Source organism: Felis catus, chromosome D2 (genome assembly GCF_018350175.1).
Source record: "Felis catus isolate Fca126 chromosome D2, F.catus_Fca126_mat1.0, whole genome shotgun sequence".
NCBI lineage: Eukaryota > Metazoa > Chordata > Mammalia > Carnivora > Felidae > Felis > Felis catus.
In genome coordinates, this window is record NC_058378.1 from 83401869 (window position 1) to 83425539 (window position 23671).

A 23671-nucleotide genomic window follows, 5' to 3' on the forward strand; every position below is an offset into this window, starting at 1 on the left:
CCTGGTGCTGGAGTATTTTAACTTGGCTGGAGACGCGCTGGAGGGTCCTGGTGGGGTGTATGGAGCGGGCTCTGTCAGATGGAAGGATCTGGAAGGGCAGGGCGTACAGTGAGGACTCCCGGGGGGTATGAGTAGACCAACAGGTGGGCCAGAGGAGGACCGCAGTGGACGGACACCGGGTCTGATGGCGTCAGCTCTCCTTTCTGCTCTGAATCTCAATTGCACCTTGCTCAGGAAGGTGCAGCCCACTCTTCCTGTCATCACTCATCGATCGGCTTTTGCAAAGGTCTGTGCTACTGGCTTGGAAAGAGGTGTAGATGTTGTCTTTGTTCTTCATAACCCGGTGTCCAGGCTGGGAGGCAGGCAGAGTCCTAGGCGGGGCAGAGCCATGGGGTCGCGGTGGCACTTCCTTCCCCGTGACCTGCCTCTCGGGCTCCAGCCCGACCCGGCTGCTGAGCCTCCCCCTGTGTCCTTATCTGGCCACTCCGACCTCTGGCGCCCTGCACCCCGGACTCTGGCCAGTCGTCTGAGATCACCAGCACACGCCCCTGCTGTGGTTACTGGAATAGAAAGAACTGAGAACTGGGAGGTGTGCCCTTACAGCTCTGATCTAGCTCCCTGGGGCACCGGCGACAGATCTGTGCCCTGACTGTCAGTGCCTCATCTGCAAAAACAAAGCGGTTACGTGGAATCATCTACAGGCTCTTCATGGCTCCGAAAGCCACCTGCTCTGAGTCTGCCTGGGTCATCCACCTGCTTTCCCACTACGTGGCTGTGGGTCTGAATGTCCACCCCCACCCCCCACCCCCATCCCGGTTTCGTGGTTCGCGACTTTACTCTGAACCGGACCCTCGCTCTGAACGGTTTAATTCACAAAAGCTTCGGTCTGATGATTGGGATCCTGGCCTGGACTCCCTTAGCCCTGTTTCTGATCCAATGAAAACTTTTTAACCTTCAAGGACTTCATGCGCTCCTGTGCCTGGAGTCTCCCCACTGGTTTTATAATCAACTTCAGTTGACCAACGAAGAATTGATATCTGGCCCAAATGCATTCTTGTCAAACTGCGTAATTTTTACCTCCTGGTTCTTCTACTTTGTTCTGTGTTATTATAGATAACATTTAAGTAGCATCGCCTTAATTGTGTTTGCAGAACGTTATTTCTACAAGATATTAGGGGGCGTTTTGCAGGGACGTGGAGGACTGGGCCATAATGCAATCTCTTTGGGAGGCACAAGTCAAATACATTTGAACTGATTTCATTAGTGCGGACCTTTGCCAGAGCTTTATCTATGCAAAGAGCATTGGGTGGGGGACCCTGGACTCCTCCAGCTCTGCCTCTCTCCTGCTGGGAGGCTGTGGGCCCACGGTCAGGAGCTGGAAATACATTGGCTTTGAGGTCCTGGTCAAGGTCTTCCGCTCCATGACTCTCCGTTGTATGATGTTTGTTCATTATCTCTTCTTCATAATCTATGGAGATGATTTTTGGGGGCATGGACAATAGATGAGATGTTACTGCCTGTGCTGTGGGAGGACCCAGTGTCTGAAACACGGCATCTGCCCTCAAAGAGGTTAAACTCTCCTTGGGAAGGCAGGACATGCCAATCGTTTCCTGGTGATTCAGGCCACCTAAGGGAGGCTACAGAGAGGGAAGGACAGTGGTCTGGGCCTGTCACGGAGGTTTAATGGATGGCCTTGGACCTTAGGTGGGTATTGTAAGAAGGTGATATTTGGGGGGCGCCTAGGTGGCTCAGTTGGTTAAACATCCGACTCTTGATTTCGGCTCAGGTCACGATCTCATGGTTTGCGAGTTAGAGTACCACATTGAGCTCTGCTCTGACAGTGCGGAGCCTGCTTGGGATTCTCTCCCCACCCCCCACCCCTCTTTCTCTGTCTCTCTGTCTCTCCCTCTGCCCCTCCCCTGCTTGTATTCTCTCTCTCCCTCTCTCTCTCTCTCTGTGTCTCTCTCAAAATAAATACACTTAAAAACAATTTTTTTTTTAAAGAAGGTGATATTTGGAAGATGGAGAACTTGGAGAAGGTACTTAGTGCAGATGGCCAAGGGGGCGGAGGCAGAAATGAGGATGGGGTGGTGCATTAGATGTCCTGTCATGGTGGAGAGGAGAGGACATTCACCTCGATGCTGCAAGTAGAGAACTCAGTTTTACCCAAACTGGCTTTCTCTGCCTGGTCCTGGGCTCTTCCTGTCTGTCCATCGTCACTGCTCAGACTACTACCTTCCACCTCATTGACTCATTTGTACCTTTAAAGATCAACCCTCTTCTACTCGTCTGTCTAGAGCGATCCTGGTATTTCCCCTTCTCTCTGAGTGAGAGGGCTCCAAGGGTCCCTCCTGCGGGCGTTGTCCTGCCTTCTCCCCTGCTTTGTTCTGAGGCACAGACGTGGGGACACCGGAAGCAGTGACGCTGGTTTGTGGCTTCGGGGACTGATGTGGAGAGTAATGCTATTCTGTCACGTCTGTAAGAACTAGGCTGGTACTTTACTGTAGAAGCCACAGCAGTACAAGGGCGTGACAACTGTCGTCTCTGGGATGGGTATATTCACATTAAGCACTTTTAAAAATTAATTAATTCGTTAATTTGTTGCACAAATACATTTACCTGAGCATCTTTCGTGTGCTGTGCACTTGTGAAACAGAGACAAGGCAAAGGCAGAGTCTTCGTTCAGGACGCTCACGGTCAACTAAGAAAGACGGCCACGATTAGCAAAGAAATGAAAAGACCGTGCGGCAAATGTTACATTGAACTCTGTCCCCGTTTATCGTGCCCATATTCCAAACGCTATGCCAGATGCTTCACATTTTTTATTTTCTTTTTTCACTAAATGCTCCTAACAGTCTTCTCCAAGCGAGTAGTTGGTCTGAGGTTTGTATTGTTATGCATTTTACAGCCACAGAAATGAAACAACAAAGCAGAGTGAAGACGTACTCCATGGGATTCTCTGCTGTTCTCATGCAGGAACCAGGGGCACGGTAGATATGGGAGTGAAGGTTCTGGACACAGAGGAGAAGATAACTGCCTGGAGAGCCAGGGAAGGCTTCACGGAGAAGGAAACACCCGAGTTGGGTCTTGTAGGATGAGTAAGAGTTTTTAAGGTATGAGTTTGGAGCACAGAAGAGAAAAGCATTTTTGGAAGAGGCACTGGCATGTGCAAAGGCCATGGGTCAGAGAAAAGGCGATTAGGGACCTGTGCGAGGTCAAGCCTAGTGCTGGGTGGGACGTTTGTGGCGTTCTAGAAGGGAGAGAGCTGAGGGCTGAGTAAGACCTCCTGCGAAGGTTCTTACATGTCAGGTGAGCAGTGTGTATTGTAAGCTGTTAATATCATGTATCCTAAGCCAGAGGAATTACATGAATGTCTCTCCTCTTTTCCCCAGCTTTACTAAAACAAAGCCACAAGGGGATTATGCAGTTGGAGGCCACATGTTTATGTGGGGATAGAAGTGTGGAGCAAACCATCCTTCGTTGCACGAGAGAATCACCTGTAGACCTTTCAATGGCACATAAGCGGCATGCAAGTTCCCCCTCCTCACTGCCCGTGGCACCTGTCCACGGTGGCCCTGCTCCATTGAGCAGCATTTTCTCAAAATTCCCATCGATTCCTCAAAAAGTTAGTCATAGAATTGCTATAGGTAATTCCATTCCTAGGTATATGCACCAAGGAATTGAAAACAGGGACTGTATATTTCAAGTTTATTTATGTATTTTGAGAGAGAGAGAGAGGGAGGGAGAGGGAGCATGGAAGCAGGGGAGGAGCACAGAGAGAGGGAGAGACAGAATCCCAATCAGGCTGTGCGAGGTCACCTCAGAGCCCAATGCAAAGCTCAATCCCACAAACCGTGAGATCATGGCCTGACCTGAAACCAAAAGCCGAAACCCTGAGCTTCACTGAGCCCCCCAGGTGCCCCAGAAAACAAATATTTCTACACAGATGCTCATAGCAGCACTATTCATAATAACAAAAGGTGGTAATATCCCAAATGTCCATCAATAGCTGCATGGATAAATACAGCGTAGCGTATCCATGCAGTGGAATATTATTTGGCCATAAGAACGAATGGAGCATTGACACCTGTTACAACATGGGTGAACCTTGAAAACATCACACGGAATGAAACAAGCCAGACAACAAAAGGCCACATATTGTACGATCTCATTGATAAGAAACATCTAGAACACACAAATCCATGGAGACCGGGAGCAGATTGGTGGTTGCTAGGGGCTGGGGGTAGGGGAATGGGGTGAATGCTAATGCGTCCAGGGTTTTATTTTGGGGTGAAGAAAATGTTTTGGAACTAGATGGAGGTGATGGTCGCACAACAATGGAAATGTCATCAATGCCATTGAACGGTGAATCCTTAATTTTATGTTTTGTGAATTTCACAGCAATAAAAAAAAAAAAAGCCCCATGAACACCATGCTTTGGTGAGCACTGCCTGTTGGCCAAGAGCTTCCAGTGGGCAGTGGGTGTCCAGGCATCCCGAGAGCCCCGGTCCCCCATTCTCGCCTCCGAGACCATCCGCAGGCCTCCCGGGAAGAATGGATTCTTTACCATGGAAAGCGGTTATTTCCAAGTTGACCCTTTTGACTCTGTAAATCACTGTCTTGAATGCAAGATAGTAAAGGGCAAAAATTATTCCTTTTCTATTCTTTTAATTGCCAGAATCAATAGGCATAATTGATTTGAATTGAGAAATAGTCTCCAGGTAACATTTAGGAAGAATCATTGAGATCGGCATGCCGAGATTGACTGCCTGCTGGGTACCCGTGGGTATCGCCCTCGGGATTCTGGCCCGGGAGCTGGCCACAGTGGTCAGGGTAAGAGAGTCTAGAGGGACGGCCCCTGTGTGGTCATTTGGACAGGACTTGGCTGCTTCTGCTCCTGTGAGGTCAGAGGATTGTGCCCTAAAACCATGCTGGGGGATGGGAGCTCTGCTCTCCACTCCTTATGGTCCAGTGCCAGGCAGGAGCCTCTGAGCAGTGGCCAGCCCCTCCCCCCAGCCCCCCGGAGCACCCAGGCTGGGCTGGAGCCCCTGAGAGGAGGAGCTGAGGCCTGCTGGAGCCACCTGCTGGGGCCCCTTTCAGAGTGAGCTTCCTGGCATCACGCCTGGCACGCTCACCTTGGGGCGGATGGCGACCCTCTCCTTCGGGTGTTTATTTCGGTGATGTGAGGCAGGGACGGCATGTGCTCCGAGCAGTTCACATCAGTGACCCCCTTGTCCACCTGGGCTTTTCTGGAACTACTGGAAGGGACAGCTCGTCCCAGAAGAGAAGCCGGTTTCCAGCCCAATACTCGGGGAGTCATATTTTTCAAAATTCTGTTGAGTCCTGGTATCCTATGTTGGTTAGACAGCTCATCAATAGGACTGGGGGACAGGATTGATCTTTTACTTATAATGCAGAACATTCAATGGATGGCAAAGTGCTTTAAAAAGGGGCCCATGGAACACTTTGAAAATATTAATTAGCGTGTTGAAGCATTCTGCATAGCATATCACAGTGAGACAGCTCCAGGGGGTTGCTTGGGATGAATTATTAATAAGAATCCCTTTCTACCCTGTACTTCCCACCCTGATTTTCTGGGAGTGGGCGTAGGTTGGGTGTCTGTTAGATACATTTACTGCTCCTTTCATGCCGCTGGGGGCTTGGGGGTTATCCAGGTGTGGGGTTCATGTGTCTGGAGAAGGAGACGGACCCCAAACTCCAAGAACAAGGAAGGGTGGGGAAAGGCAGTGCCATACAGGGCTGTGCTGGGCTTGGTGCTTCACATTCCAACTGGAAACCGGAAGGGTATGGCTTTTGGGTGCGAGTTGAGGTTTCTAGAAGATTCGAGCCAGAAGGAGGATGCCAAGCAGCTCCGGTTTTCAGACCGGCCAGAGAGAATTCGGAGCCTTCTTCCTGCAGTCCCCCGGCCTCCCTCACTTCGCTGGTCATCGCGGGTGAGAGAGACCGCCGTTCCCCTGCTGCCCGATCTCGACTGTGTTTACTGAGCGGCAGCGAGAGCTCCCCAAAGCTCCCCCAAAGCACAGCAGCCCCCCGACAAGCCAGTGGTCGGACTCCAGAGCTGACGGGCGGCAAGCCTGATTTTTCCCGTTTTAAGAAGGGCAGATTTGTAGAAACATAAACATACTGGTAAGGGAATGTTGCGTAAAGTTTTACACTAATTCAATCGAGGATGATAGAAGTACTTACAACTCCTGCCAAATTGAACAACGAGGATCAGGGGGTTAATCTGGTTGTGCGGAACATCCCTGACCTTGGACAGAAGCCAAAGCCAGCGTTCCCGGCAATGTCTCCGCCGGCCCTGGTTTGTCTGCTTTTGTTCCCTCCCACCCCTCTCGATTCGCACTCTGCACGTACGGGCTCCCCGTGTCTTTGTCCTTCAAAACGTAGGAGCGGAGGTCTCCGCTGGGTTGCAGTCAACGACGAGGTGGGCAAGGACGGAGATTTCCGACGTTTCGGCAATGTAGACCACGGGGGGCGTGGTCCGATTTTCCACTTCGATTTGATGGTTGACCGTCTGCAGGGTGTAACAGAAATGGCCTTTCCAGTTTGAAAGTGGCCGAGTCCGCTGGACTTCTTTGTTCAGCGGGTTTTGCAAGGCTAGCTCGGGTCCACTGGGCCATACAAACGTGTATCCTCCCCCCCCCCCACCCCCTCGCCTCCGAAGTTTGAGGTGTCCTATCGGACGCCTTTTGTTTAACCCTCCAGGGAAAACCACAAACCGTAAGCTTGACTGGAATTTTCATGTTGACAACTTCCTGCAGGTATGATAGGAACAGATCATTAGCGGTTGCCTGTGTTTGGCAGGAAGCGAAGTGAATGGCCGGGCGAGTCTATGGAAATGGTGACAGGGATGCCTCCGCTTTGTAGGGAGTTAAGAGCGTGACACATTTCTGAGGAAACCAGCCCTGTGCACCACGGACGTTACTGGCACCACGTCCCCCTGAGCGGATTGACATTTTAAGCATGTAGGTGACCCCCAGGGCTTTTGAGGCAAATTTCCCTCCCTCCGTCTTCTCCTTCCCTCTCCATCCATTTCCCTCTTGGAAAAAGAGAGGGGGGGGGGGTGGGAGACAGAGAGAGATATCCCAGCTAAAGGTCTCTATAAGTTTTCACACCCCTGGTGCATTATTATTATTTATTCACCTCATTTCATCAGAACTAAGGCCAGCTTTACAGGAGAAAAATTAGCTCTGTAAACAGTCAAAGCAGTATCGGGCCTCCCCCTCCCCGGTGATGCTTGATAAGGGTCCTGGTGTTTGGAGGGCGTGACACGGCCAGCCTGCGGGCAGAGCCTGCTGGGGGTCTCCGTTGCGAACGGGAAAGTGACAAGAAAAGGACCCTGCGCTCCGGCGGCCGCGTCCCCACCTCCTACACGGACAAAGGAATCTACAGTGAGCAGTTCGTGCGTGTCGGAGCGGCCTGCTAGACATGGCAAAGTTTTATTTCTATTTATTGTCTGGCGATGATTGAAATACCCCTCCATGCCAGATCATAAACAGAAAGAAGCCCGCATTTGGCTTTTGTTATCAGCGAAGAGAATTAAGGTTATTTTTTTCTTTGACTTTTTTTTCTTTTTCTTTCTTTTTCTTTTTTTTTTTTTTTTTAACAGCCCAGTACCTTGGCCGGATTCCAGTTCAGGTAATTACATTCTGTCTTCCTAAATTCCCCTGTAACTCCAATTGGGCAAGCTGCTCTTCTCTTGCCTCCTAAAAGCTGATGTGCGGGGTGCCTGGCATCGAACGGGGTGGCATTCCAATAGTGGGTCCCAAGGTGTTGCGCTGGAAATGCATTTCGAGCGGCTTCCGCACGCGGGGCTTGTGTGCAAATGGAAGTACTATTATTTATTGCTCTCTTCCACCAGCAGCTGCCAACCCGAAACTATCTCTGAATGACATTTTAAATATGAAGGCCAGGGTCATTAGGATGATTAGATACAAGGGTCCATTTTGTTCACCTCTAGAATTATTGGGTGCCGGGAAGCAGAATAGGGAAAGAAAGGGAAAGAAAACTCCTCCCATCTCCGGGAATGTCTCCTTTCCTGTGTTTCATTTTTCCACAAAATGGCTCTTTTTTTGTGTGTACGTTCTTTGCTTTTTTTTTTTTTTTTTTGCTATCTCCTGATTAAAATCTAGGAGGATTATTGGGCTTTTTGTTTTTGTTCGTAGGCATGGGTGGAAACGGGAGTATTTTCCATTTGTTCGGATAAAACGGCAGCCCCTTTTGAAAAAGTCCGAGAGTCCATTCGTTTACAGTTAATTCTTCAAATATTTATTGAGTACCTGCCACGTATCAGATCTTGTGAAAGGATTCTTTGGGCCATATACGCGCTTATTGTTTCCATCCTTTTCATTAATACTTAGTTTAATTGTGGATATCCGTGCGTTTTGCAATAGCATCTGTATTGACAAGCAAAGGAGGAGACGACATGTATGTTGTGTATGATGTGGTATGTAATCATCCCTCGTAGACAGCTGATGGTAGTGAAAAGTACATTTTCCAAGAATGACACCGACATCCACCACAAAAGAGAATTTGGGGTGGGTACTGGGAGGCAAAAAAGAAAGTCTGTGTATGAAAACCACTTCCATTTTAAAGATAAACACGACAGTAAAGTGATTCCTTTTTCTAGCTGCCGTTAGAGGTTCAGGAAACTGCTGCCATGGGCCTGTTGTCAAACCCGTTTGTTTCATAATTCCTACAAAATAGGATGTGAGGGTTTCGTGGATGGCCTTTCTGCCGGAGGTGGGGTCTGATGCCCCGCACACACACCTGCCACTACCCTCCTACTCTGAGCTCTTCCCTCGTATCTAGAAGCAGGCAGATCTTCCCGGCACTTGTAATTGTTATTTTCTGTTGACTTTAATTTCCCCGCTCCGAATCCTGCCACCGTTAGATGCCATAAATCGGTGGCGCTATCCACCTATGCGTTGTGGTCAAAGCCACTCCGAGGGAAGCGGCCACGGCGTCTGGCATAAGGTCTTAACCTGCGTTTTGATAATAATTTATTATCGCCCCTTTACCCCCCCAATAGAATCATTCTCTACAAAGCACTGAGCCCAGGCAGATATTAAACAACTCAGCTCAGTCCAGTGGTCTCCTCTGGGCTTGTAACTCTAGTGAATTGCATTTTTTTCTAATTACAGGAAAAGTAGCAAATTGGCAAACATCAGGAAGTGGGTACGCCCCCTCTGATTTACAAGGAAGAGTGCAGGGTGACTTTATAGCTCAGGAATTCAGTGAAATAAATTTATGGTTAGAAAAATTCATGTTCTTAATGTGATGAAGGTCCTTTAACTTTTAACACGCTTCTCCAGTTAAGGTTCGCGGGACTCACACGGAAATGGCTGTCTACAGCTGCTGCAAATTGATTTATCCCCAGATAATAGTCAGAGCTGCAGACCAAATTGTTGGAAAGAAACAGTTCTTTAATTTCGGTGTTTGGGGCTGTCTATATATTGTTTATGCGTATTCCCGTTGTGTATATGAGCAGAGATTTGCGGTGGCCTCACTTTTCCGGGCAATCAGGGTAATTTCCCTCCAGCCCAGAAGGCCTGCACTGCTGATAATCCCCGCACACGGTCCCCCACCCCCTCGGGGGACTTGGTGGCCCCCACATCAACTCCTCCCTTGGCATTTGTGAAATTCTGCCAAGAGCCAAGCGATCTACGGGAGAAATTAGGGAATCCGCGTCTATGGTGATGCTAATTTGTGTTTTGGAAATCACATTTTGCCGATCTGCTGAAATCATTTGTACCGTGAGGGTGACGTTCTTGTGCTCTCTGGGAAGCGCAGAGGCGTCGCCCCAACCCTGATCCTGTCTTGGTTTCTCCGGGGCTTCCCCAGTCCGTCTCTCCAGACACCAGTTACTGGTAGACCATTCCTCCATTCTTTAAATATTTCCTGAGCACCTACTCTATGCAACGTAGTGTGCTTGGAGATGGGTTTGGGAGAGGCCGGCACCACCTCTGGCCCCTTGGGGTTTACGATCGATTGAGAGACAGAAAATAAAACGAGCAAACAAGTGATGGCAGGAGTAATCACCAGTTGTGGTAGGCACACCGGAATTAAACATTCGAGGAGTTCTAAGAGAGCAGATGGGCTCACCTGCTATGGCGGGGCCCTTGGAGGGGGTGACAGAGGTGGAGGCATGCAGCCCCCAGCCCTCTGCCCTAACTTCTCAGGGGCACCTCCTGCTCCTCTGCAGCAGCCGGAATCTTGGGGCAGCGCTGTTGATGGGTATGAATCAAAGGCTGGTCATAGCACAAGGCTCAGCGCGGCTAACCTACCTTTGAAGGGCGTTTCCGGTCTCAGTCTACCGCGTGTTGGTGTGGGACAGCTGGGCTCTCTCCTGTTCCTGGAGAGAACTGGTCATCTCAGCTGCGCACCGTTTAGGGGGCCCCTGACTTCATGCTGAGCTGTCCACCACCACCCCCCCCCCCAGGGCCCTCGCAGCACCATGGTGTGACCATCTTTCCTGGTTTCCAGGCTTGGGGTCAAGGGTCCCCTCTTCCCCGGTCTGTGTGCACTTGCCCGAACCCAGACAGGCTGCCCCAGCTCCTGGTCTAGATGAATCGCTGCCTAGTACTCTAGCCCCCTGAACACAAAATCTGGCTTTTCACTTCTCTTATGCCTTCAAGCCTAGATGCTTGGGTCTGACCTTTTTTGTGGGTAGTTGAGAACGGGGGGCACAAAAGTCTGAAACGTTTTCATCTTTTGTATAGTTATCTCCTAGAGAAAATACTCACTGTGTATTTATTTGTTTTTAAAGAGTAACTACGTTAAAATAGCTGAAGAAAAATTGGTACCTGCAGGTGCTAATGGGTGTTCGTTGGATTTACTGGTGTGGTCATTTTGTAAAATACACAAATATTGAATCATTATGCTATACACCTGAAGCTAATATAATGTTATATGTTAATTTTATTTCAGTATTAAAAACGCGAAAACCTTCCAACTCATGAAATTTCTTATAATTAAAAATATGTTCTAACAAAATCAGGTTACTCAAATTAAGAGAAAAATAATTCTAATAAAATTAAATAAAAAAATACACGAACACCTCAGCGTATCACAAATATAAACATTCAAGAATGACAAATAACTGAGGAACAAAGAAGGACTTATGATGAGTGGCTAATCTATTTTTTCTTTGACTCCAGAAACATTTATTGAGCCTATGCCGTGAGACAGGTGTCTTCAGTCTTTATCCCTCCCTCTCCCTCCCTCCCTCCCTCCTTTCCATTTGTCATGGGCCTCCCTATCCTGGAAAGATGCTGTCAGGCGCTGGTGATGTCATGGTGAAGGTGACACGGTTCTTCTACCTTCACGAAACACAACAATCTGGTTCGTGAGTCAGCCCTGCACACAGCAGCCTCCGTGAGAAGCCCCCTCGACACACACCTCGCACAGGTGAGCCGCGGCTGTGACTTTCTGTGGGAAGGCAGAGGAAAGAGGGCCTGAAACTCCTGGAAGTCTTCCCAGCAGTGTTGGTAAAGAGTTTAGGCCTTGAAAACCAAGTGAGATTTTGCTAGAAGGAGCCCAGAGGAGAAAGGCACTCTGGCCAAAGGCAGAGCTCTGAATGGATGCAGCGGAGGGGAAGAGCCAGGAGAAAGGGGGAATGGTCGACCAGCTGTCCTGGTCTCCCAGGGTGATTTACCAAGCGTCCCTTACTGTTGAGCCTTTCTGGAACCTTCCCACAACCTTGAACACTTAGCAGCCCTTTGCAGGGGCCCATGGGGCCTGCTTGCACTATTGGGTCTGTGAGGGATAACTCTTTGGACACGTGTCAGGACACCTGGGGGTCTTCAGGGTCCTGATCACAAAATGACCATGATCCTAGGCAAATGGTGGATCCTAGGCCTTGGAGGAAGTGACCCTCGTGGCACCTGTTCACCCACCACGCCTGGGTGCGTGCCCCTTGACTGGGTGTGCCCGTGTCATGCCTGTGCCGGGGCAAGGACTCACTGTGGAGACTCAGTCACTCACTCAACAAAGGTCTGTGGGACCCTCTGTCATCTTGAGCACATTTGCACCTAGAAGAGAACACACTGCTCTCTTCACTATCGTTTGCTCTGCTTTTTATTATTTAGTGTATTTATATTGGGCTTTTCCAGGATATCTGTGGGCGAACTTGCTTGACATCCAAGAAAAATGATTTTCGTCTTAGTTCACCTTTAGGTCCAAACCCATGGGAAGTATTCTTCCTGTGATAAACTGAAATGCTTTTCATTCTTCTTTCTTAGTTAATGTGTAGAGATTCATTCCTTACTGCACACCTAATATACGATGGATACCTTTCAGTGGTCTCTCCTCAACGAAGACTTTTACTTATTGGATGCATTCATTTCTTTATCCAGAAACTTTTCACGGAGGTCTAGGGTGTGCTCAGTAAACAGAAGACCCGTTCTTGCCTTCACGGAGCTGATGGTCTAGTGAGGGAGTGAGGAAATCCCACAGATCATTGCAATAAGAGGTAAGAAGCGATGTGGGTTCTAAGAACCCCCCATGAGAAGGTTGGAGAGTGGGGAGATCGCTCCTGTGGGCGGTCCTGGGGCGCCTTCCCCGAGGGACGCTGGCGGGATCTATGGGACCTCAGGAGCCAGAGAAAGGAGGGAAGAGGCATTTGGGGCAGAGGAGCTCTGGGCAGAGGCAAGGAGAGGGGCAGACCTGGACTGAACCTGGCTTGGCCAAGGCCGGCTGGGAGGTTCATCTTCAGCTAAGCTTTGGCCATCCTGGGATGGCCCCAGTGCCATGCTGAGGCTGGGGTCTTCCTTATGCGATCCTGCCCTTGTTTATCCCCATCCCCTGAGGAAGAAGTAGGAGGTAGGAAACAGGGAGCCATTAGGTCTCCAAGAAGAGAGTTACAGGGGAAATCTTTGACTTAGGTACGCAGTGGACATAAACAAAGAAAAGTGACAAAAAAGGGCCAAGGATGTCTATGGACATTCACACATTCAGAGAAGGGGAAGGTCTGAGACCTGGGTTTCCAAGCCAGCACCCAGCTCTGCTTTTTGCTTCCTGGTGTCTACACTGTAGGCAGCCAGCTTCCAGCCATCCAACTACCCCATCCTGGGACTGTCATAGACGGCCCACTGCATGCAAAGAGTGCAGGGAGACATCAGGCCCCCTAGTTCCTCTTAGGGACAGCCTGGGCTATCGCCCATGAGTGATGGCAGGGCTGTGTTTAGATTTGCACTTACCTAGTTTCGAATCTGTTTTACACGGTTGAGCTGCGTCTCTCTTGCAGGTACCTCCTCCACCAGTACCAATAAGCCTGGGGGCTTCATTCACCTTGGATTTGGGGTTGCTAGATTGTACACAGTTCACACAAAAACTTGACTTAACCCTGACCTTTCCATTCACCCGTTTATTCTTCAATGTATGATCTGACAGGTGCAGAGATGTGGTCTGGACCCTCCCCCTGCACTACGGCAGGGGCAGCCGCGTCACCTCCAAGAGCAAGGGGACACACTTTAGGAAACCACGTTCTGGGTCATGTGGCTTCCCATTCTGCAGGTTTGCAGACAGTGACCGGCTGTCCTTGGCCTTCTGTCACAACCAGGGACAGTGACCACAGTGAAAGTCTCCCCCGCTGTGCTAAGTCAAGCTCAAGTCTGAATAATTTCCAGCCTCTAATTGGGCTCAATCAATTCGTCAACAGAACCATCCAAGTCCACGCTTTATTCAGTGCCTTCTGGTGCTAGATGCCATGGCCACTGCAGAAAATTCCTAGGGTCAGGCCTCTTCTCGGACAGAGGGAAGGACCGTTGCTAAATGTCCACGGAGCACGTGCTCGGTGCAGTCGCTGGGTCAAGGAAGGTGTAGGGCGCGCACTCCGTGCACCAGAGTAGGTAATAAGCCAGATGCACGTACGCCCCATCCACAAGGTGCTGTGTGCCAGGTGCTGATGGGACACAATGCATGACCACAGGTGTGTGGAAGATGAGCCTTTGAGCCTGGATCTTAGGAATGGGGAGAGCATCAACAGGTTGAGAGAGAAGAGAGGAGGGCTTGCAGGGTGGGGCAGCCTGGGGCCGTGGGCAGACCGGCTCTTCCCAAGGGCTTGCCCGGGGAAGGCAATCAAGGTTGAGACAGCAGTGTGAAAGGCCGAGCCTCGAAGTCGCCTTCTGGAAGCTGGCTGGAGAGTCGCTGCCCGGGGAAAGGAGAGATGGGAAGCTAGTGGGGCCCAGAAGCCTCTTTGCATGTGGGCAGCACCCTTCCTGTGCTGTGGGAACAGAACCTTTGGGAACAGCCACCTCCTGCTCTGTGATGTGTGCTGCTTGGCGGTGGGGACCTGCCCATAGCACCTGGCTCTCCTGCCCGTTGACTGGCCAGGGGGAAGGTGGCTTCTCCTCGGAGGAGCTCAGGGGTCAGCAGGATTCTTGTTTGTGCCACTCCGGTGTGTGCTGGGATGGCCCGAACGGGAGCTGAATGCAGGACTGCTGGCCCCAGAGAATCTGGCTCAGGTCAGTCCTCACTTACGGAACATCTGCCCCGTGGCTGAGCCCGGGACGGTACGGGGGAGTCAGGGACAAGGCGTCGGCCGTGGACCCAGGGACTCTCAGCTCGGCGGGACTTACCGGCAGAGCCAACCGTGGTGAGTGGGGTAGCTGCACAGGGCTGGCTGGCACCAGGCTGAGGGGAGGGCCACCTCAGTGTCCCTGCTTTGTCCTAAAGATGGGGGCTGGGCCACGGGGCCTCCCTCTCACGGCTTTGCTAAAGCAGCAGCCACTGCCGTCTGCAAAAGAGTTGGCAGACAAGACCAGCCCTGAGATAAGCGAGTAGGTTTTCAAAAATGTTTCTGACGGTCTCCTCAACGGAAGCTCAGGGTGGATGACTGCTGAGGAGCACACACATCTGCCCATGTAGCCTGGGCGGGTGTCCAAATGCCTCTGTGCCCGGAAGAGAGTCCCACAGAGGAGCCCACGTATAGGAGCCAGCACAGGGTGTCAGTGACCGAGGCATGCCTTTTCTTCCTTCATCATCCGTATACTCAGAGCTCCCTCCCCCGCACCCCGCCACCGCAGGGCAAGGAGCTAACTGAATGGTGGCTGTGCAGGGCAGGGAGGGGGGAGCCGGACAGCACATGGCCCCTGGCCACTCTCTAAGGTTCCTGGGCTGTCCCCCCCTCGAGGGGTCTAGGTTGCCCACTGAAGAAGGGAGAATAGAGAAGAAAAAGTGAGATCCACGGGCGCATTGGGCTGTCAGAAAGCCCAGAGAACAAACATCACAACCAACCCGGAGAAAGGTGGGTTGAAACAGAGATCGTGTTGGACTGACCTTTGAGTCTGAACAAAAGAAATAAGTATGTAGGAAAGGTTTTCAACACCACCCTGGAAGAAATAAAAGCAAGGAGGGACAAGTTGATTGGTCAGGATCCCTGTAAAGAGTGTGCCCTCTTCAGGCTGAAATAGGCCCACAGTGTATTTTAAGATCTGTGTGTATCAGGGGAAGTTCAAACCAACAGACTCTGCCTACTGTGCTGGCCGTGGTCGTTGAGACTGAAGTATTTGAAAACATGGAACACAGTCCTTGCCGAGAGGAGCAGGAATAACCAAATAAAGACAAGACCTTATGTAGTAATCTTCCCAGTGAGCAATCCCTAGTTTCTGAATTACGAGGAGGTCCATTTTTCAAAGTATTCTGAATTTTCTGAATCCACTCAAGTTTACTATTATTTTTTATCAGGTAGGATGGTAACCAGTGTCTGCTTCCTGGGCACTCGGGAATCTTCAGACCCGCTAATGCAGGATTCAAGGACACACAGCATTGTCATTGGGAAGGGGGACAATTAGGAGAGTACCATCCACCCTTCATTAATCACGGTTTCTGAACTAGAGATACAGAACTTCAATCTCGGTGCAAGAATTGCAATCGTGTTTTGAAAATACCCCAAATTCTGGAGTGCCTGGGTGGCTCAGTCATTCAACACCTGACTTCAGGTTGTGATCTAGTGGTTTGTGAATTTGAGCCTCACGTCGGGCTCTGTGCTGACAGCTGGGAGCCCGGAGCCTGCTTCAGATTCTGTCTCTCTCTCTCTCTCTCTGCCCCTCCCCCGCTGGCTCGCGCTCTCTCTCTCTCTCTCTCTCTCTCTCTCTCTTAGAAATAAACATTAAAAAAAGACAACCAAAAATTACTGAATAACCCCAGCATGGGTGTAGAGTGGTGCAAGGCTTGTACCCAGGCAGCAGAAATGGTGACTTTTAAATAAAAGGCTTAGCACGTGCATGGGGACTGCTGTCTGCACAGTCGAAATACAAGGACATCGTTTCGTATGGAGTTTCCTTTGCTTTGACAAACTTCATGCCTCTTTGGGGAAGGGCGAGCTGATTTTCCAAACTCCACCAACACTCTCCCCTCCAGTCACCAGTCACTCTCCCCTCCAGTCACCCCTCCCGCGCCCCGCCAGTCTTTGGCGGAATGTGGGTGATCTGGGGGGATGCGACGCGCAGGGGGCCCAGGTCACTGGAGAAAACGGAGTCTGAACCAGTTTCTGCGCACCTCCGTCGGGGCCTCTCCAAGAGCCCGCGCGCTCAGGCCTCTCTCGGTCTTAAGAGGAGGCTCCCTCCTGAGCCGGCGCTGGGGCTCTCCCGACGAATGCTAAGTAGCTCCCACTCATCCGTGTAAACACGGGCGTCCTGGCGTTTCCAACAGGCATTATGCAAAGTGATAAATTGCCCCTAGAAAGGCCTGATCAGCACGTGGGCGCTGGCTCCCGGCACCGGGGTCCGCGGAGCCCTTGAAGTCGGCTGGCAGCTCCCGCAGATCGCCCGCGGAGCCCCCCACCCCGCCCATCCCCACCCCCCCCCCCCCTCCGACCCCTCTGGCTCTCCCGCCCCGGCCGCGCAGGGCGCACCCCGGGAGCAGCCACGCCCGGGGCCTGCACGCGCGCGGCGGCCCCGGTGGCGGGCGGGGAGCGCGCGTTTCCCTGGGTTAATTAGAAGCCGGAGTCGCTGAGCCCCGCCCGCGGCCCCGCGCTCCGCCCGCCGGCCTTTGATCGCCCGCGGCCTGCGGGCCCCGCAGCCCGCGCCTCGGCGGGCAGGTGGCGGCAGCGGGGCGCGGCGCGCTCCCCGCCACGCCGCACATCAAGGCCCGGCCGGCCGGCGGGCGCCTTCATTAGCAGCCTGAAATTATAATATTATGTTAAAGAACAAAGCTGCTCCCCGGAAAAATATGTGCTGCATATCTGACAAAGATAAATTGGATTATTCAAAATATTCCTGATGAAATGTTACATTTTGCAACTAATTATCAATCTGTTTTATCTGCAGACCAGCTGGGCATTTTTTGTGCATGCGAGGCCTGCCTCCGCAATGATCTTAAGATGTCACCGTAGCGTTTACATCTTTTATTTCAAGATTTAAATAACTAGGAAGTAGCTAATGTAATTCACTGCTGAGAAGAAAGGCGAGTTCCTTGATTCCTTTCCAAAGCGATCTCCTCCTAATGAACTTCTTTGGACTGTGAGTAATGAGGCTTTATTCAAATAATGTTTAAGGAAGGCTCTGTCAGAGTAATTTCTAAAAAAAAAAAGGGGGGGGAAACCAATGTTTAATACATTTAAAACATCTCTATTCATAGGATATTAGCTCTGCAAGCCCACAATAGCCAGTGAGACTTCTGTCTTGCTCATTCTGCTGAACTTGGCCCCGGCCAAGCCCTTCGATGCCCCCGCAAAGCGGAGGACTCGGCCTTGCTTTTCATCCGGCGTTTTCTAGAGCTAATATGTTTAAGATACTCTGGGTTGTTATAAATCCTGGCCATTAAGAAGATTCAGCTTTCTGCTCTTGTCTCCCCATCAAAATCTCTCTCCTGTTCTGATCTATCTTGGGGATTGGGTCAATATAGTTTTCTTGTTGTTTTGTGAACATTTTATGGTTTGAGGCAGCAGAAAAACAGAAGCTGACAGTTTCTTGGCCGTTCACACTTTCCTGGAGGGCAGGGGGGTGGCTGCAAAGTGCACTCCACCTATACGTTTAGCAGTCAGTGCACTTGCGCTGCTGTGGCCAAGGCATTCTCCACTTGGATGAAGGAGAAAGACTGTCAGCTCTCGTGTGTAAACACACAGAAGTGCTTTCCGACCTGCTCTGCTCTGTACTGTGTTTCAGCGACTGATAGAAGGGCATCCCCACGGCGAAGCAATCTTAGATCTTCAGCCAGAGTGGACCCTTTGGCGACAGTGGACGGAGAAGGCAGCGCGGGGCTTCGTGCCCATTGTACAGACGACAAAGCTGAGGCTCAAGGAAGTAGAAGCAGTGACTTGCTCGAAGGTACCCTGGGAGGTAGGGTGGGTGCAGGGCTTGTAAGCCTCTGCACAGCCCCCCACCCCCCCCACCCCCCGGGCTCCGACACACACATTCTAAGCGCTCCACTTAGATGGATGAAAGATGAATTTATAATTGATGGGAGGAACACGTGGGAACCTGTCAGGATGTGGATTTCCCTTCTCAGTTGAGAGGTCTTCAAAGTGGTTATGAGGGAGCATGCCAAGGAAAATCAAGCAGCCATTTTCCCCACTAAAAATGACAGAACGTACATTCTTCTTGCTTTTCTCATTGATTTCATTCTGACTGCTTTTCCATAAAATTATCCCCAGACAGGTTCTCAGAGCTGTCACGAAGCCATTTGAAATTTTGCATGAAGCACATTTATGTGTGCATTTCTATACCTATCTATATAACTCCCCCCTCCCTTATTTGGCTTGGTTAGAAAATGTCTTTTGTTCAGACTGCAAAAGAAAATTACACCTGATCTAACTCCCTGCCTGATTTGACTCCTGGGTATTTTATTTTGACGTTCCTATATTAATAGTCAAATTGGAGTGCTGAGAAACATAAGGACTTAACACCGACTGGACCTCCTTAAGTCTGCGCTTTCTGGTGAGTCTCGCCTTCCGGGTTTCAAATGCTTGTTTCTGCCAAGATGCCTCTTTTGTGAGAATCCATGGTGGTCCTGGATGTGGAGGTGCTGGGGACTCGAAGGGCTCAGAAGGGACCCCACTGGCCTTTGGGTTTTCCCAGTCAGTCTCCTGGGTCTTTTGCCCGAAGTGAATTTTGGGCTTTCATCAGATGATGGGGATGGGGGGTGGGAAAGCCTGAATGGAGAGTGTAATCTCTTGTCACCAAGATGGGAGATAACTGTTTGTAAAGTAGCAAATACTGGGCCCTGTTTTTTTTTTTTCCTAAAAGAATTTCTAATCTGAAAGTTGTTCATTTATATTTTGGAATCGATAAAAATGGTTTTCGTTCTCTCTTCTGTGGAAGAGTGATGTGTATGTGTGTGTGTGTGTGTGTGTGTGTGTAAATTATTTAATCATCTTAACAGGATGTGGTACAAGGAGATGCTAGAATTCTCCCGAAAAGTTTGCTCTGTCTTTCTTATTCACCTAGAAGACGTCTCTGTCCTGCATTGGTGGAGGGGACCGTCTGGGTTCACAGCAGCACTTGGCAAAATTCTTTAAAATTGTGTAGATTAAGGGGCGCCTGGGTGGCGCAGTCGGTTAAGCGTCCGACTTCAGCCAGGTCACGATCTCGCGGTCCGTGAGTTCGAGCCCCGCGTCGGGCTCTGGGCTGATGGCTCAGAGCCTGGAGCCTGCTTCCGATTCTGTGTCTCCCTCTCTCTCTGCCCCTCCCCCGTTCATGCTCTGTCTCTCTCTGTCCCAAAAATAAATAAACGTTGAAAAAAAAAATTTTTTAAATTGTGTAGATTAAGGGTTGGCCACCGTGCCTAGGAGGGGCCGGCTAATAAGTACATTGGGTTTGCAAGCCGTGCTGTTACAATTACTCAGCTCTGTCACTGCAGCTTAAAAACAGCTGTAGACAACATGTAAATGAATGAGCGTGGCTGTGTTCCAATAAAACTTTATTTATGGGCACTGGAATTTGAATTTTATATGATTTTCATGTGTCATGAAATATTATTCTTCTTTTGATTTTTTTTCAGCCATTTACAAATGTAATAACCATTCTTAGTTTGTGGGCCATACAAAAACAGACGATGCCCGGATTTGGCCCACAGGCAATGGCTCGTCCCTGCTGCTTTGGAGTTTGAGGTGGGTCCTTCTCGCTGCTCTGCCCCCTTGGCTGCTCTTGCAGGAGTGAGTAAATAATGCTTTTTTAATTTAATTTAATTTTATTTTTTTTACTTTTACAAATTCGTATCTGCTTTCACGATATTAAGCTCTCTATTAGTAGCTCCCTCGGTTTTACGGAGACAGAATCGACCCGTAACATTCAATAAGTTTAAGGCAGGCCACGTCACGGTGTGATATAAGACTATATTGTAGAATCATGGCCACAGTTCACTTCACGTCCGTCACTTCTTACAAAACGCTTTTTCATGTGATGGGAACTTTCAAGGTCGACACTCTCAGCAACTTTCAAATACACGGGCCAGTAGTGTTAATCAGAGTCGCCGCGCTGTGTATGATATCCCCACGATTTCCTTGTTTTGTACTTGGAAGTTTGTAGCTTTTGACCACTTTTACCCATCTCCCCCCACCCTTGCCTCTGGCAGCTGCCAATCTGTTCTCTGTACCTACGAGGTTTGCTTTATTTGTTCGTTCTTACATTCCATGCCTAAGACATCATATGGTATTTGTCTTTCTCTGTCTGGTTTATTTCACTTGACATAATGCCTTCAAGGTCCATCTAGGTGGTCACAAATGGCAGGGCCTTCTTTTGTTCCCGGCTGAATAATGTTCCATTATGTGTATTGACAGCCAGCACTCGGCATAAGGAAGGCTCTCGAGCGTCCGGACCTGCCCTGGCTCACAGCCTTGCATCCCTTTGCGACATATGCTTGCCCTTGTGGGACCTTCCCTCTCTGCTCCAAGTGACTTACCAGAATATGTCTTCTGTACGCGTAGAGGGCTGTCCCTAAGAGGAATTTTCGTGAATGAAATGATCTCTAGCCCCTTCACAGCCCCCATGATAATGGGCCAAACACAGAAGGAGTGTCCAGCTTTGCTGTGGAGACCAGACAAGCTGCCTGGGGGCACAGACAGAGGGCCAGGTGACAGCGCAGCCAGGTGAAGAGAGAGAAGAGAGCGTCCGCAGGGCGCACCTGCACACGAGGCTGCATGACCCCCGTGCAAGCTCTGAAATGGTCAGGATGCACTAGCGCCCCTGGGTCTGTCTGAGGAGCAGGGCTGGTGGCTTAGAGGGACCAGCTTATTCATCCTGCATGCTGGGACTCAGCCACAGACAAGGGACAAGCGGCCTTTAAACATCAGGTTGGGAGGTGGATGTCGCAGCTCCGGGGAGGGACGCCAGCCAACTGCCAGTGTTGGAGGACATTTCCTTGGCCATTTCCAAATCCCCCCCACACCCCCACCATTGTCTTCACTACATCTTTAACCCCAGATGGCACTAGCTTTGCTGTCCTTGGGGATTCGACTTAGTTTGAGCTTTGACGCCCATCGTGCAACCGGCCTCAGAATTTGGGCCCCCGGAGTGGCAGGTGGTGAGGATGTCCCAGGGCTGAACAGGATGGTTTCCGGGAGTCTCCGCCCAAGGGGGCTTCCCCCAGGGACCTGCTTTTCCCTCGTAGCCTCTTGAGAGCAGGCTCTGCGAAGCCAGGGCCCGGTTCCCGCCGTCCAGGCCCCAGCACTGACCGGGTGCAGGGTGGAGCCCAACCATCGTCGTCTAGTCCCGAGAAGCAACCAAGGGGCAAACACGGGATGGTCTGTGGGGTGGGACCGATCTGAGACACAGAGCTCAGCCTCTGCTCTTGACTTTGGCTTTGCCTGAGCGGTGACCGGGGCTGTATCTCCACAAGATGGTGAAGAGCCTGGTTTCCTGCTAGGGCGCGGCTAGTTGGCTGGGAAATGGGAGACTAGGCCGGACGGTGGGAACCGGAAATTCTCCCACTGTGGCCACAGCTTCTGCAGCTGGTCTCCTCCTGATGCTGAGGACAGGTGTAGAGCTCTCCGTCCATGTGACTGAAGAACGGGGCTTGGAGGTGGTAAGTGGATGTTCCTAAAGTCACCTTCCGGCAGAATGGGGCTGGCGCTTGTGGCTCAGCCAGGCTCGGGAGACCCACACCCGCCAGCTAGCTGAGTGGGGCTCCACTCCTTCCTTTTCGAGAGCAGGGATTTTATTCCTGCCTCTTGGCCTGTAAAGGGCTTGTATCGCTTTCTTGTTGCTCCCCAGATACAAGTGCTGGACTGGGGGCAGAGGACGTGGCCGACTCCACCCCACCTGTGACTCCTCTTTTTGCCTTCAGGGACCACGAACCCAGCTCTCTGGGCTCCATGTGGCCGGGACCTTTCTCCCACCTTCTCCTGCTTTCCCCCAAGGGTCGATCTTATTCATTCCTGAATTTCCCCTAAATTAGATCCCGTGAGCATTTAGTTGCTGGAAACACACAGTGGGCAAAAAAAGGCCTGGGCCCGAAGCTGAGAGAACCCCAGGGTGGGCCTCTGAGAGGGCCGGTCCCCAGCATTCCGAGAGCAGCGACAGCAGCAGCATTGATATATTCAGTGCTCACAGCGCTCCGGCAAGGGAAATATTATTGCTGCTCTGGTTAAATCCACTCATGCCCATTTTTCAGATGAGGAAATTGAGGCTTAGCTAGGAAAAGTACTGGGCTCACTTTGCTACTGCTGTTGGGGTTTGCTTACGTGTATGGGCATGTGTACGTGTGCATGAGTATGTGTGTGCATATCTGTGCAAGCGTGTCCGTGTACATGTATGCATGTTTACGTGTGCCTGTGTGTGCATGGTCACGAAGCCATATGTGTGTGCATATGAGTGCAAGTGTGTGTGCATGTGTAGTGAGTATTTGTGTGAATATGCGTGTGCATGTGTGTATGCGGGTGTGCATGCGTGCGTGCGTGTAAGCATGTGCACACGTTGAGAGGTTTGTCAGGCCTCGAGGAGCAGGCTGTGCGGCCTCTCTGGTCTGTCTCTGCCAGCAGGGTCCACATGGAGGCCCAGGAATCTGGGGGACATGTCCTTTCTATGGGCACAGCACGGCTGTCGGGGTGAGAGGTGGGCAGGCCTCGGGTGGAGCTGGCCCGAGCTCTGGCTGCGTGCCCCGGGGTGTGTGGGCACCATCCTGAGGTCTCTCCTGGTCCGTCCGTGCCAGCCTGGTGTTGGGCTGGCGGTATCCAGGGCTGTGCCGAGCTCAGTTGCCTCCCGGCCTCCTCATGGGAAGGGTTGGGGGCCCAGCCCACGGCAGCAGGTCCGTGTGCAAAATTTGAGGCCAGAGAAGATATGCCCCAAGGTGCGAAGGTGGGAGAGGGCGGAAGGGAGCAGCCTGGCACCTGTGATGCATCTGGTTTTTAAAAAAATTTAATGTTTATTTTTGGGGGGGGAGGGTCTGAGAAAGAGGGAGACACAGGATCTGAGGCAGGCTCCAGGCTCTGAGCTGTCAGCACAGAACCCGACACGGAACTTGAACCCATGAACTGCGAGCTCACGACCTGAGCTGAAGTCGGATGCTTAACCGACTGAGCCCCCCAGGCGCCCCACCTGTGAGGCATCTTTTGACCTGCCCTGGGCCTCGGGCTGGCCAGCCCACCTGGCAAGGAGCGGTCCAGGCTGGTTCTGGTGTGGCATCCGTTAGCCTCACATATCTATTTGATCAATCCATTAATTATCCAACTAATTAATTAAAATGGAATTTAAACACTTAGTTTCTCTCTGGC

The 23671-nt window shown here is 50.9% G+C and overlaps 1 long non-coding RNA gene across 1 annotated transcript; it reads left to right on the plus strand.

The window, feature by feature from the left end:
- The first annotated feature begins 17158 nt into the window (after positions 1 to 17158).
- Positions 17159 to 23413, plus strand: LOC109492780. The gene is made up of 4 exons (XR_002146761.2): positions 17159 to 17483; positions 18129 to 18290; positions 18832 to 18899; positions 19963 to 23413. It is a non-coding gene; the product is annotated as an uncharacterized LOC109492780 (long non-coding RNA).
- Positions 23414 to 23671: the final 258 nt, after the last annotated feature.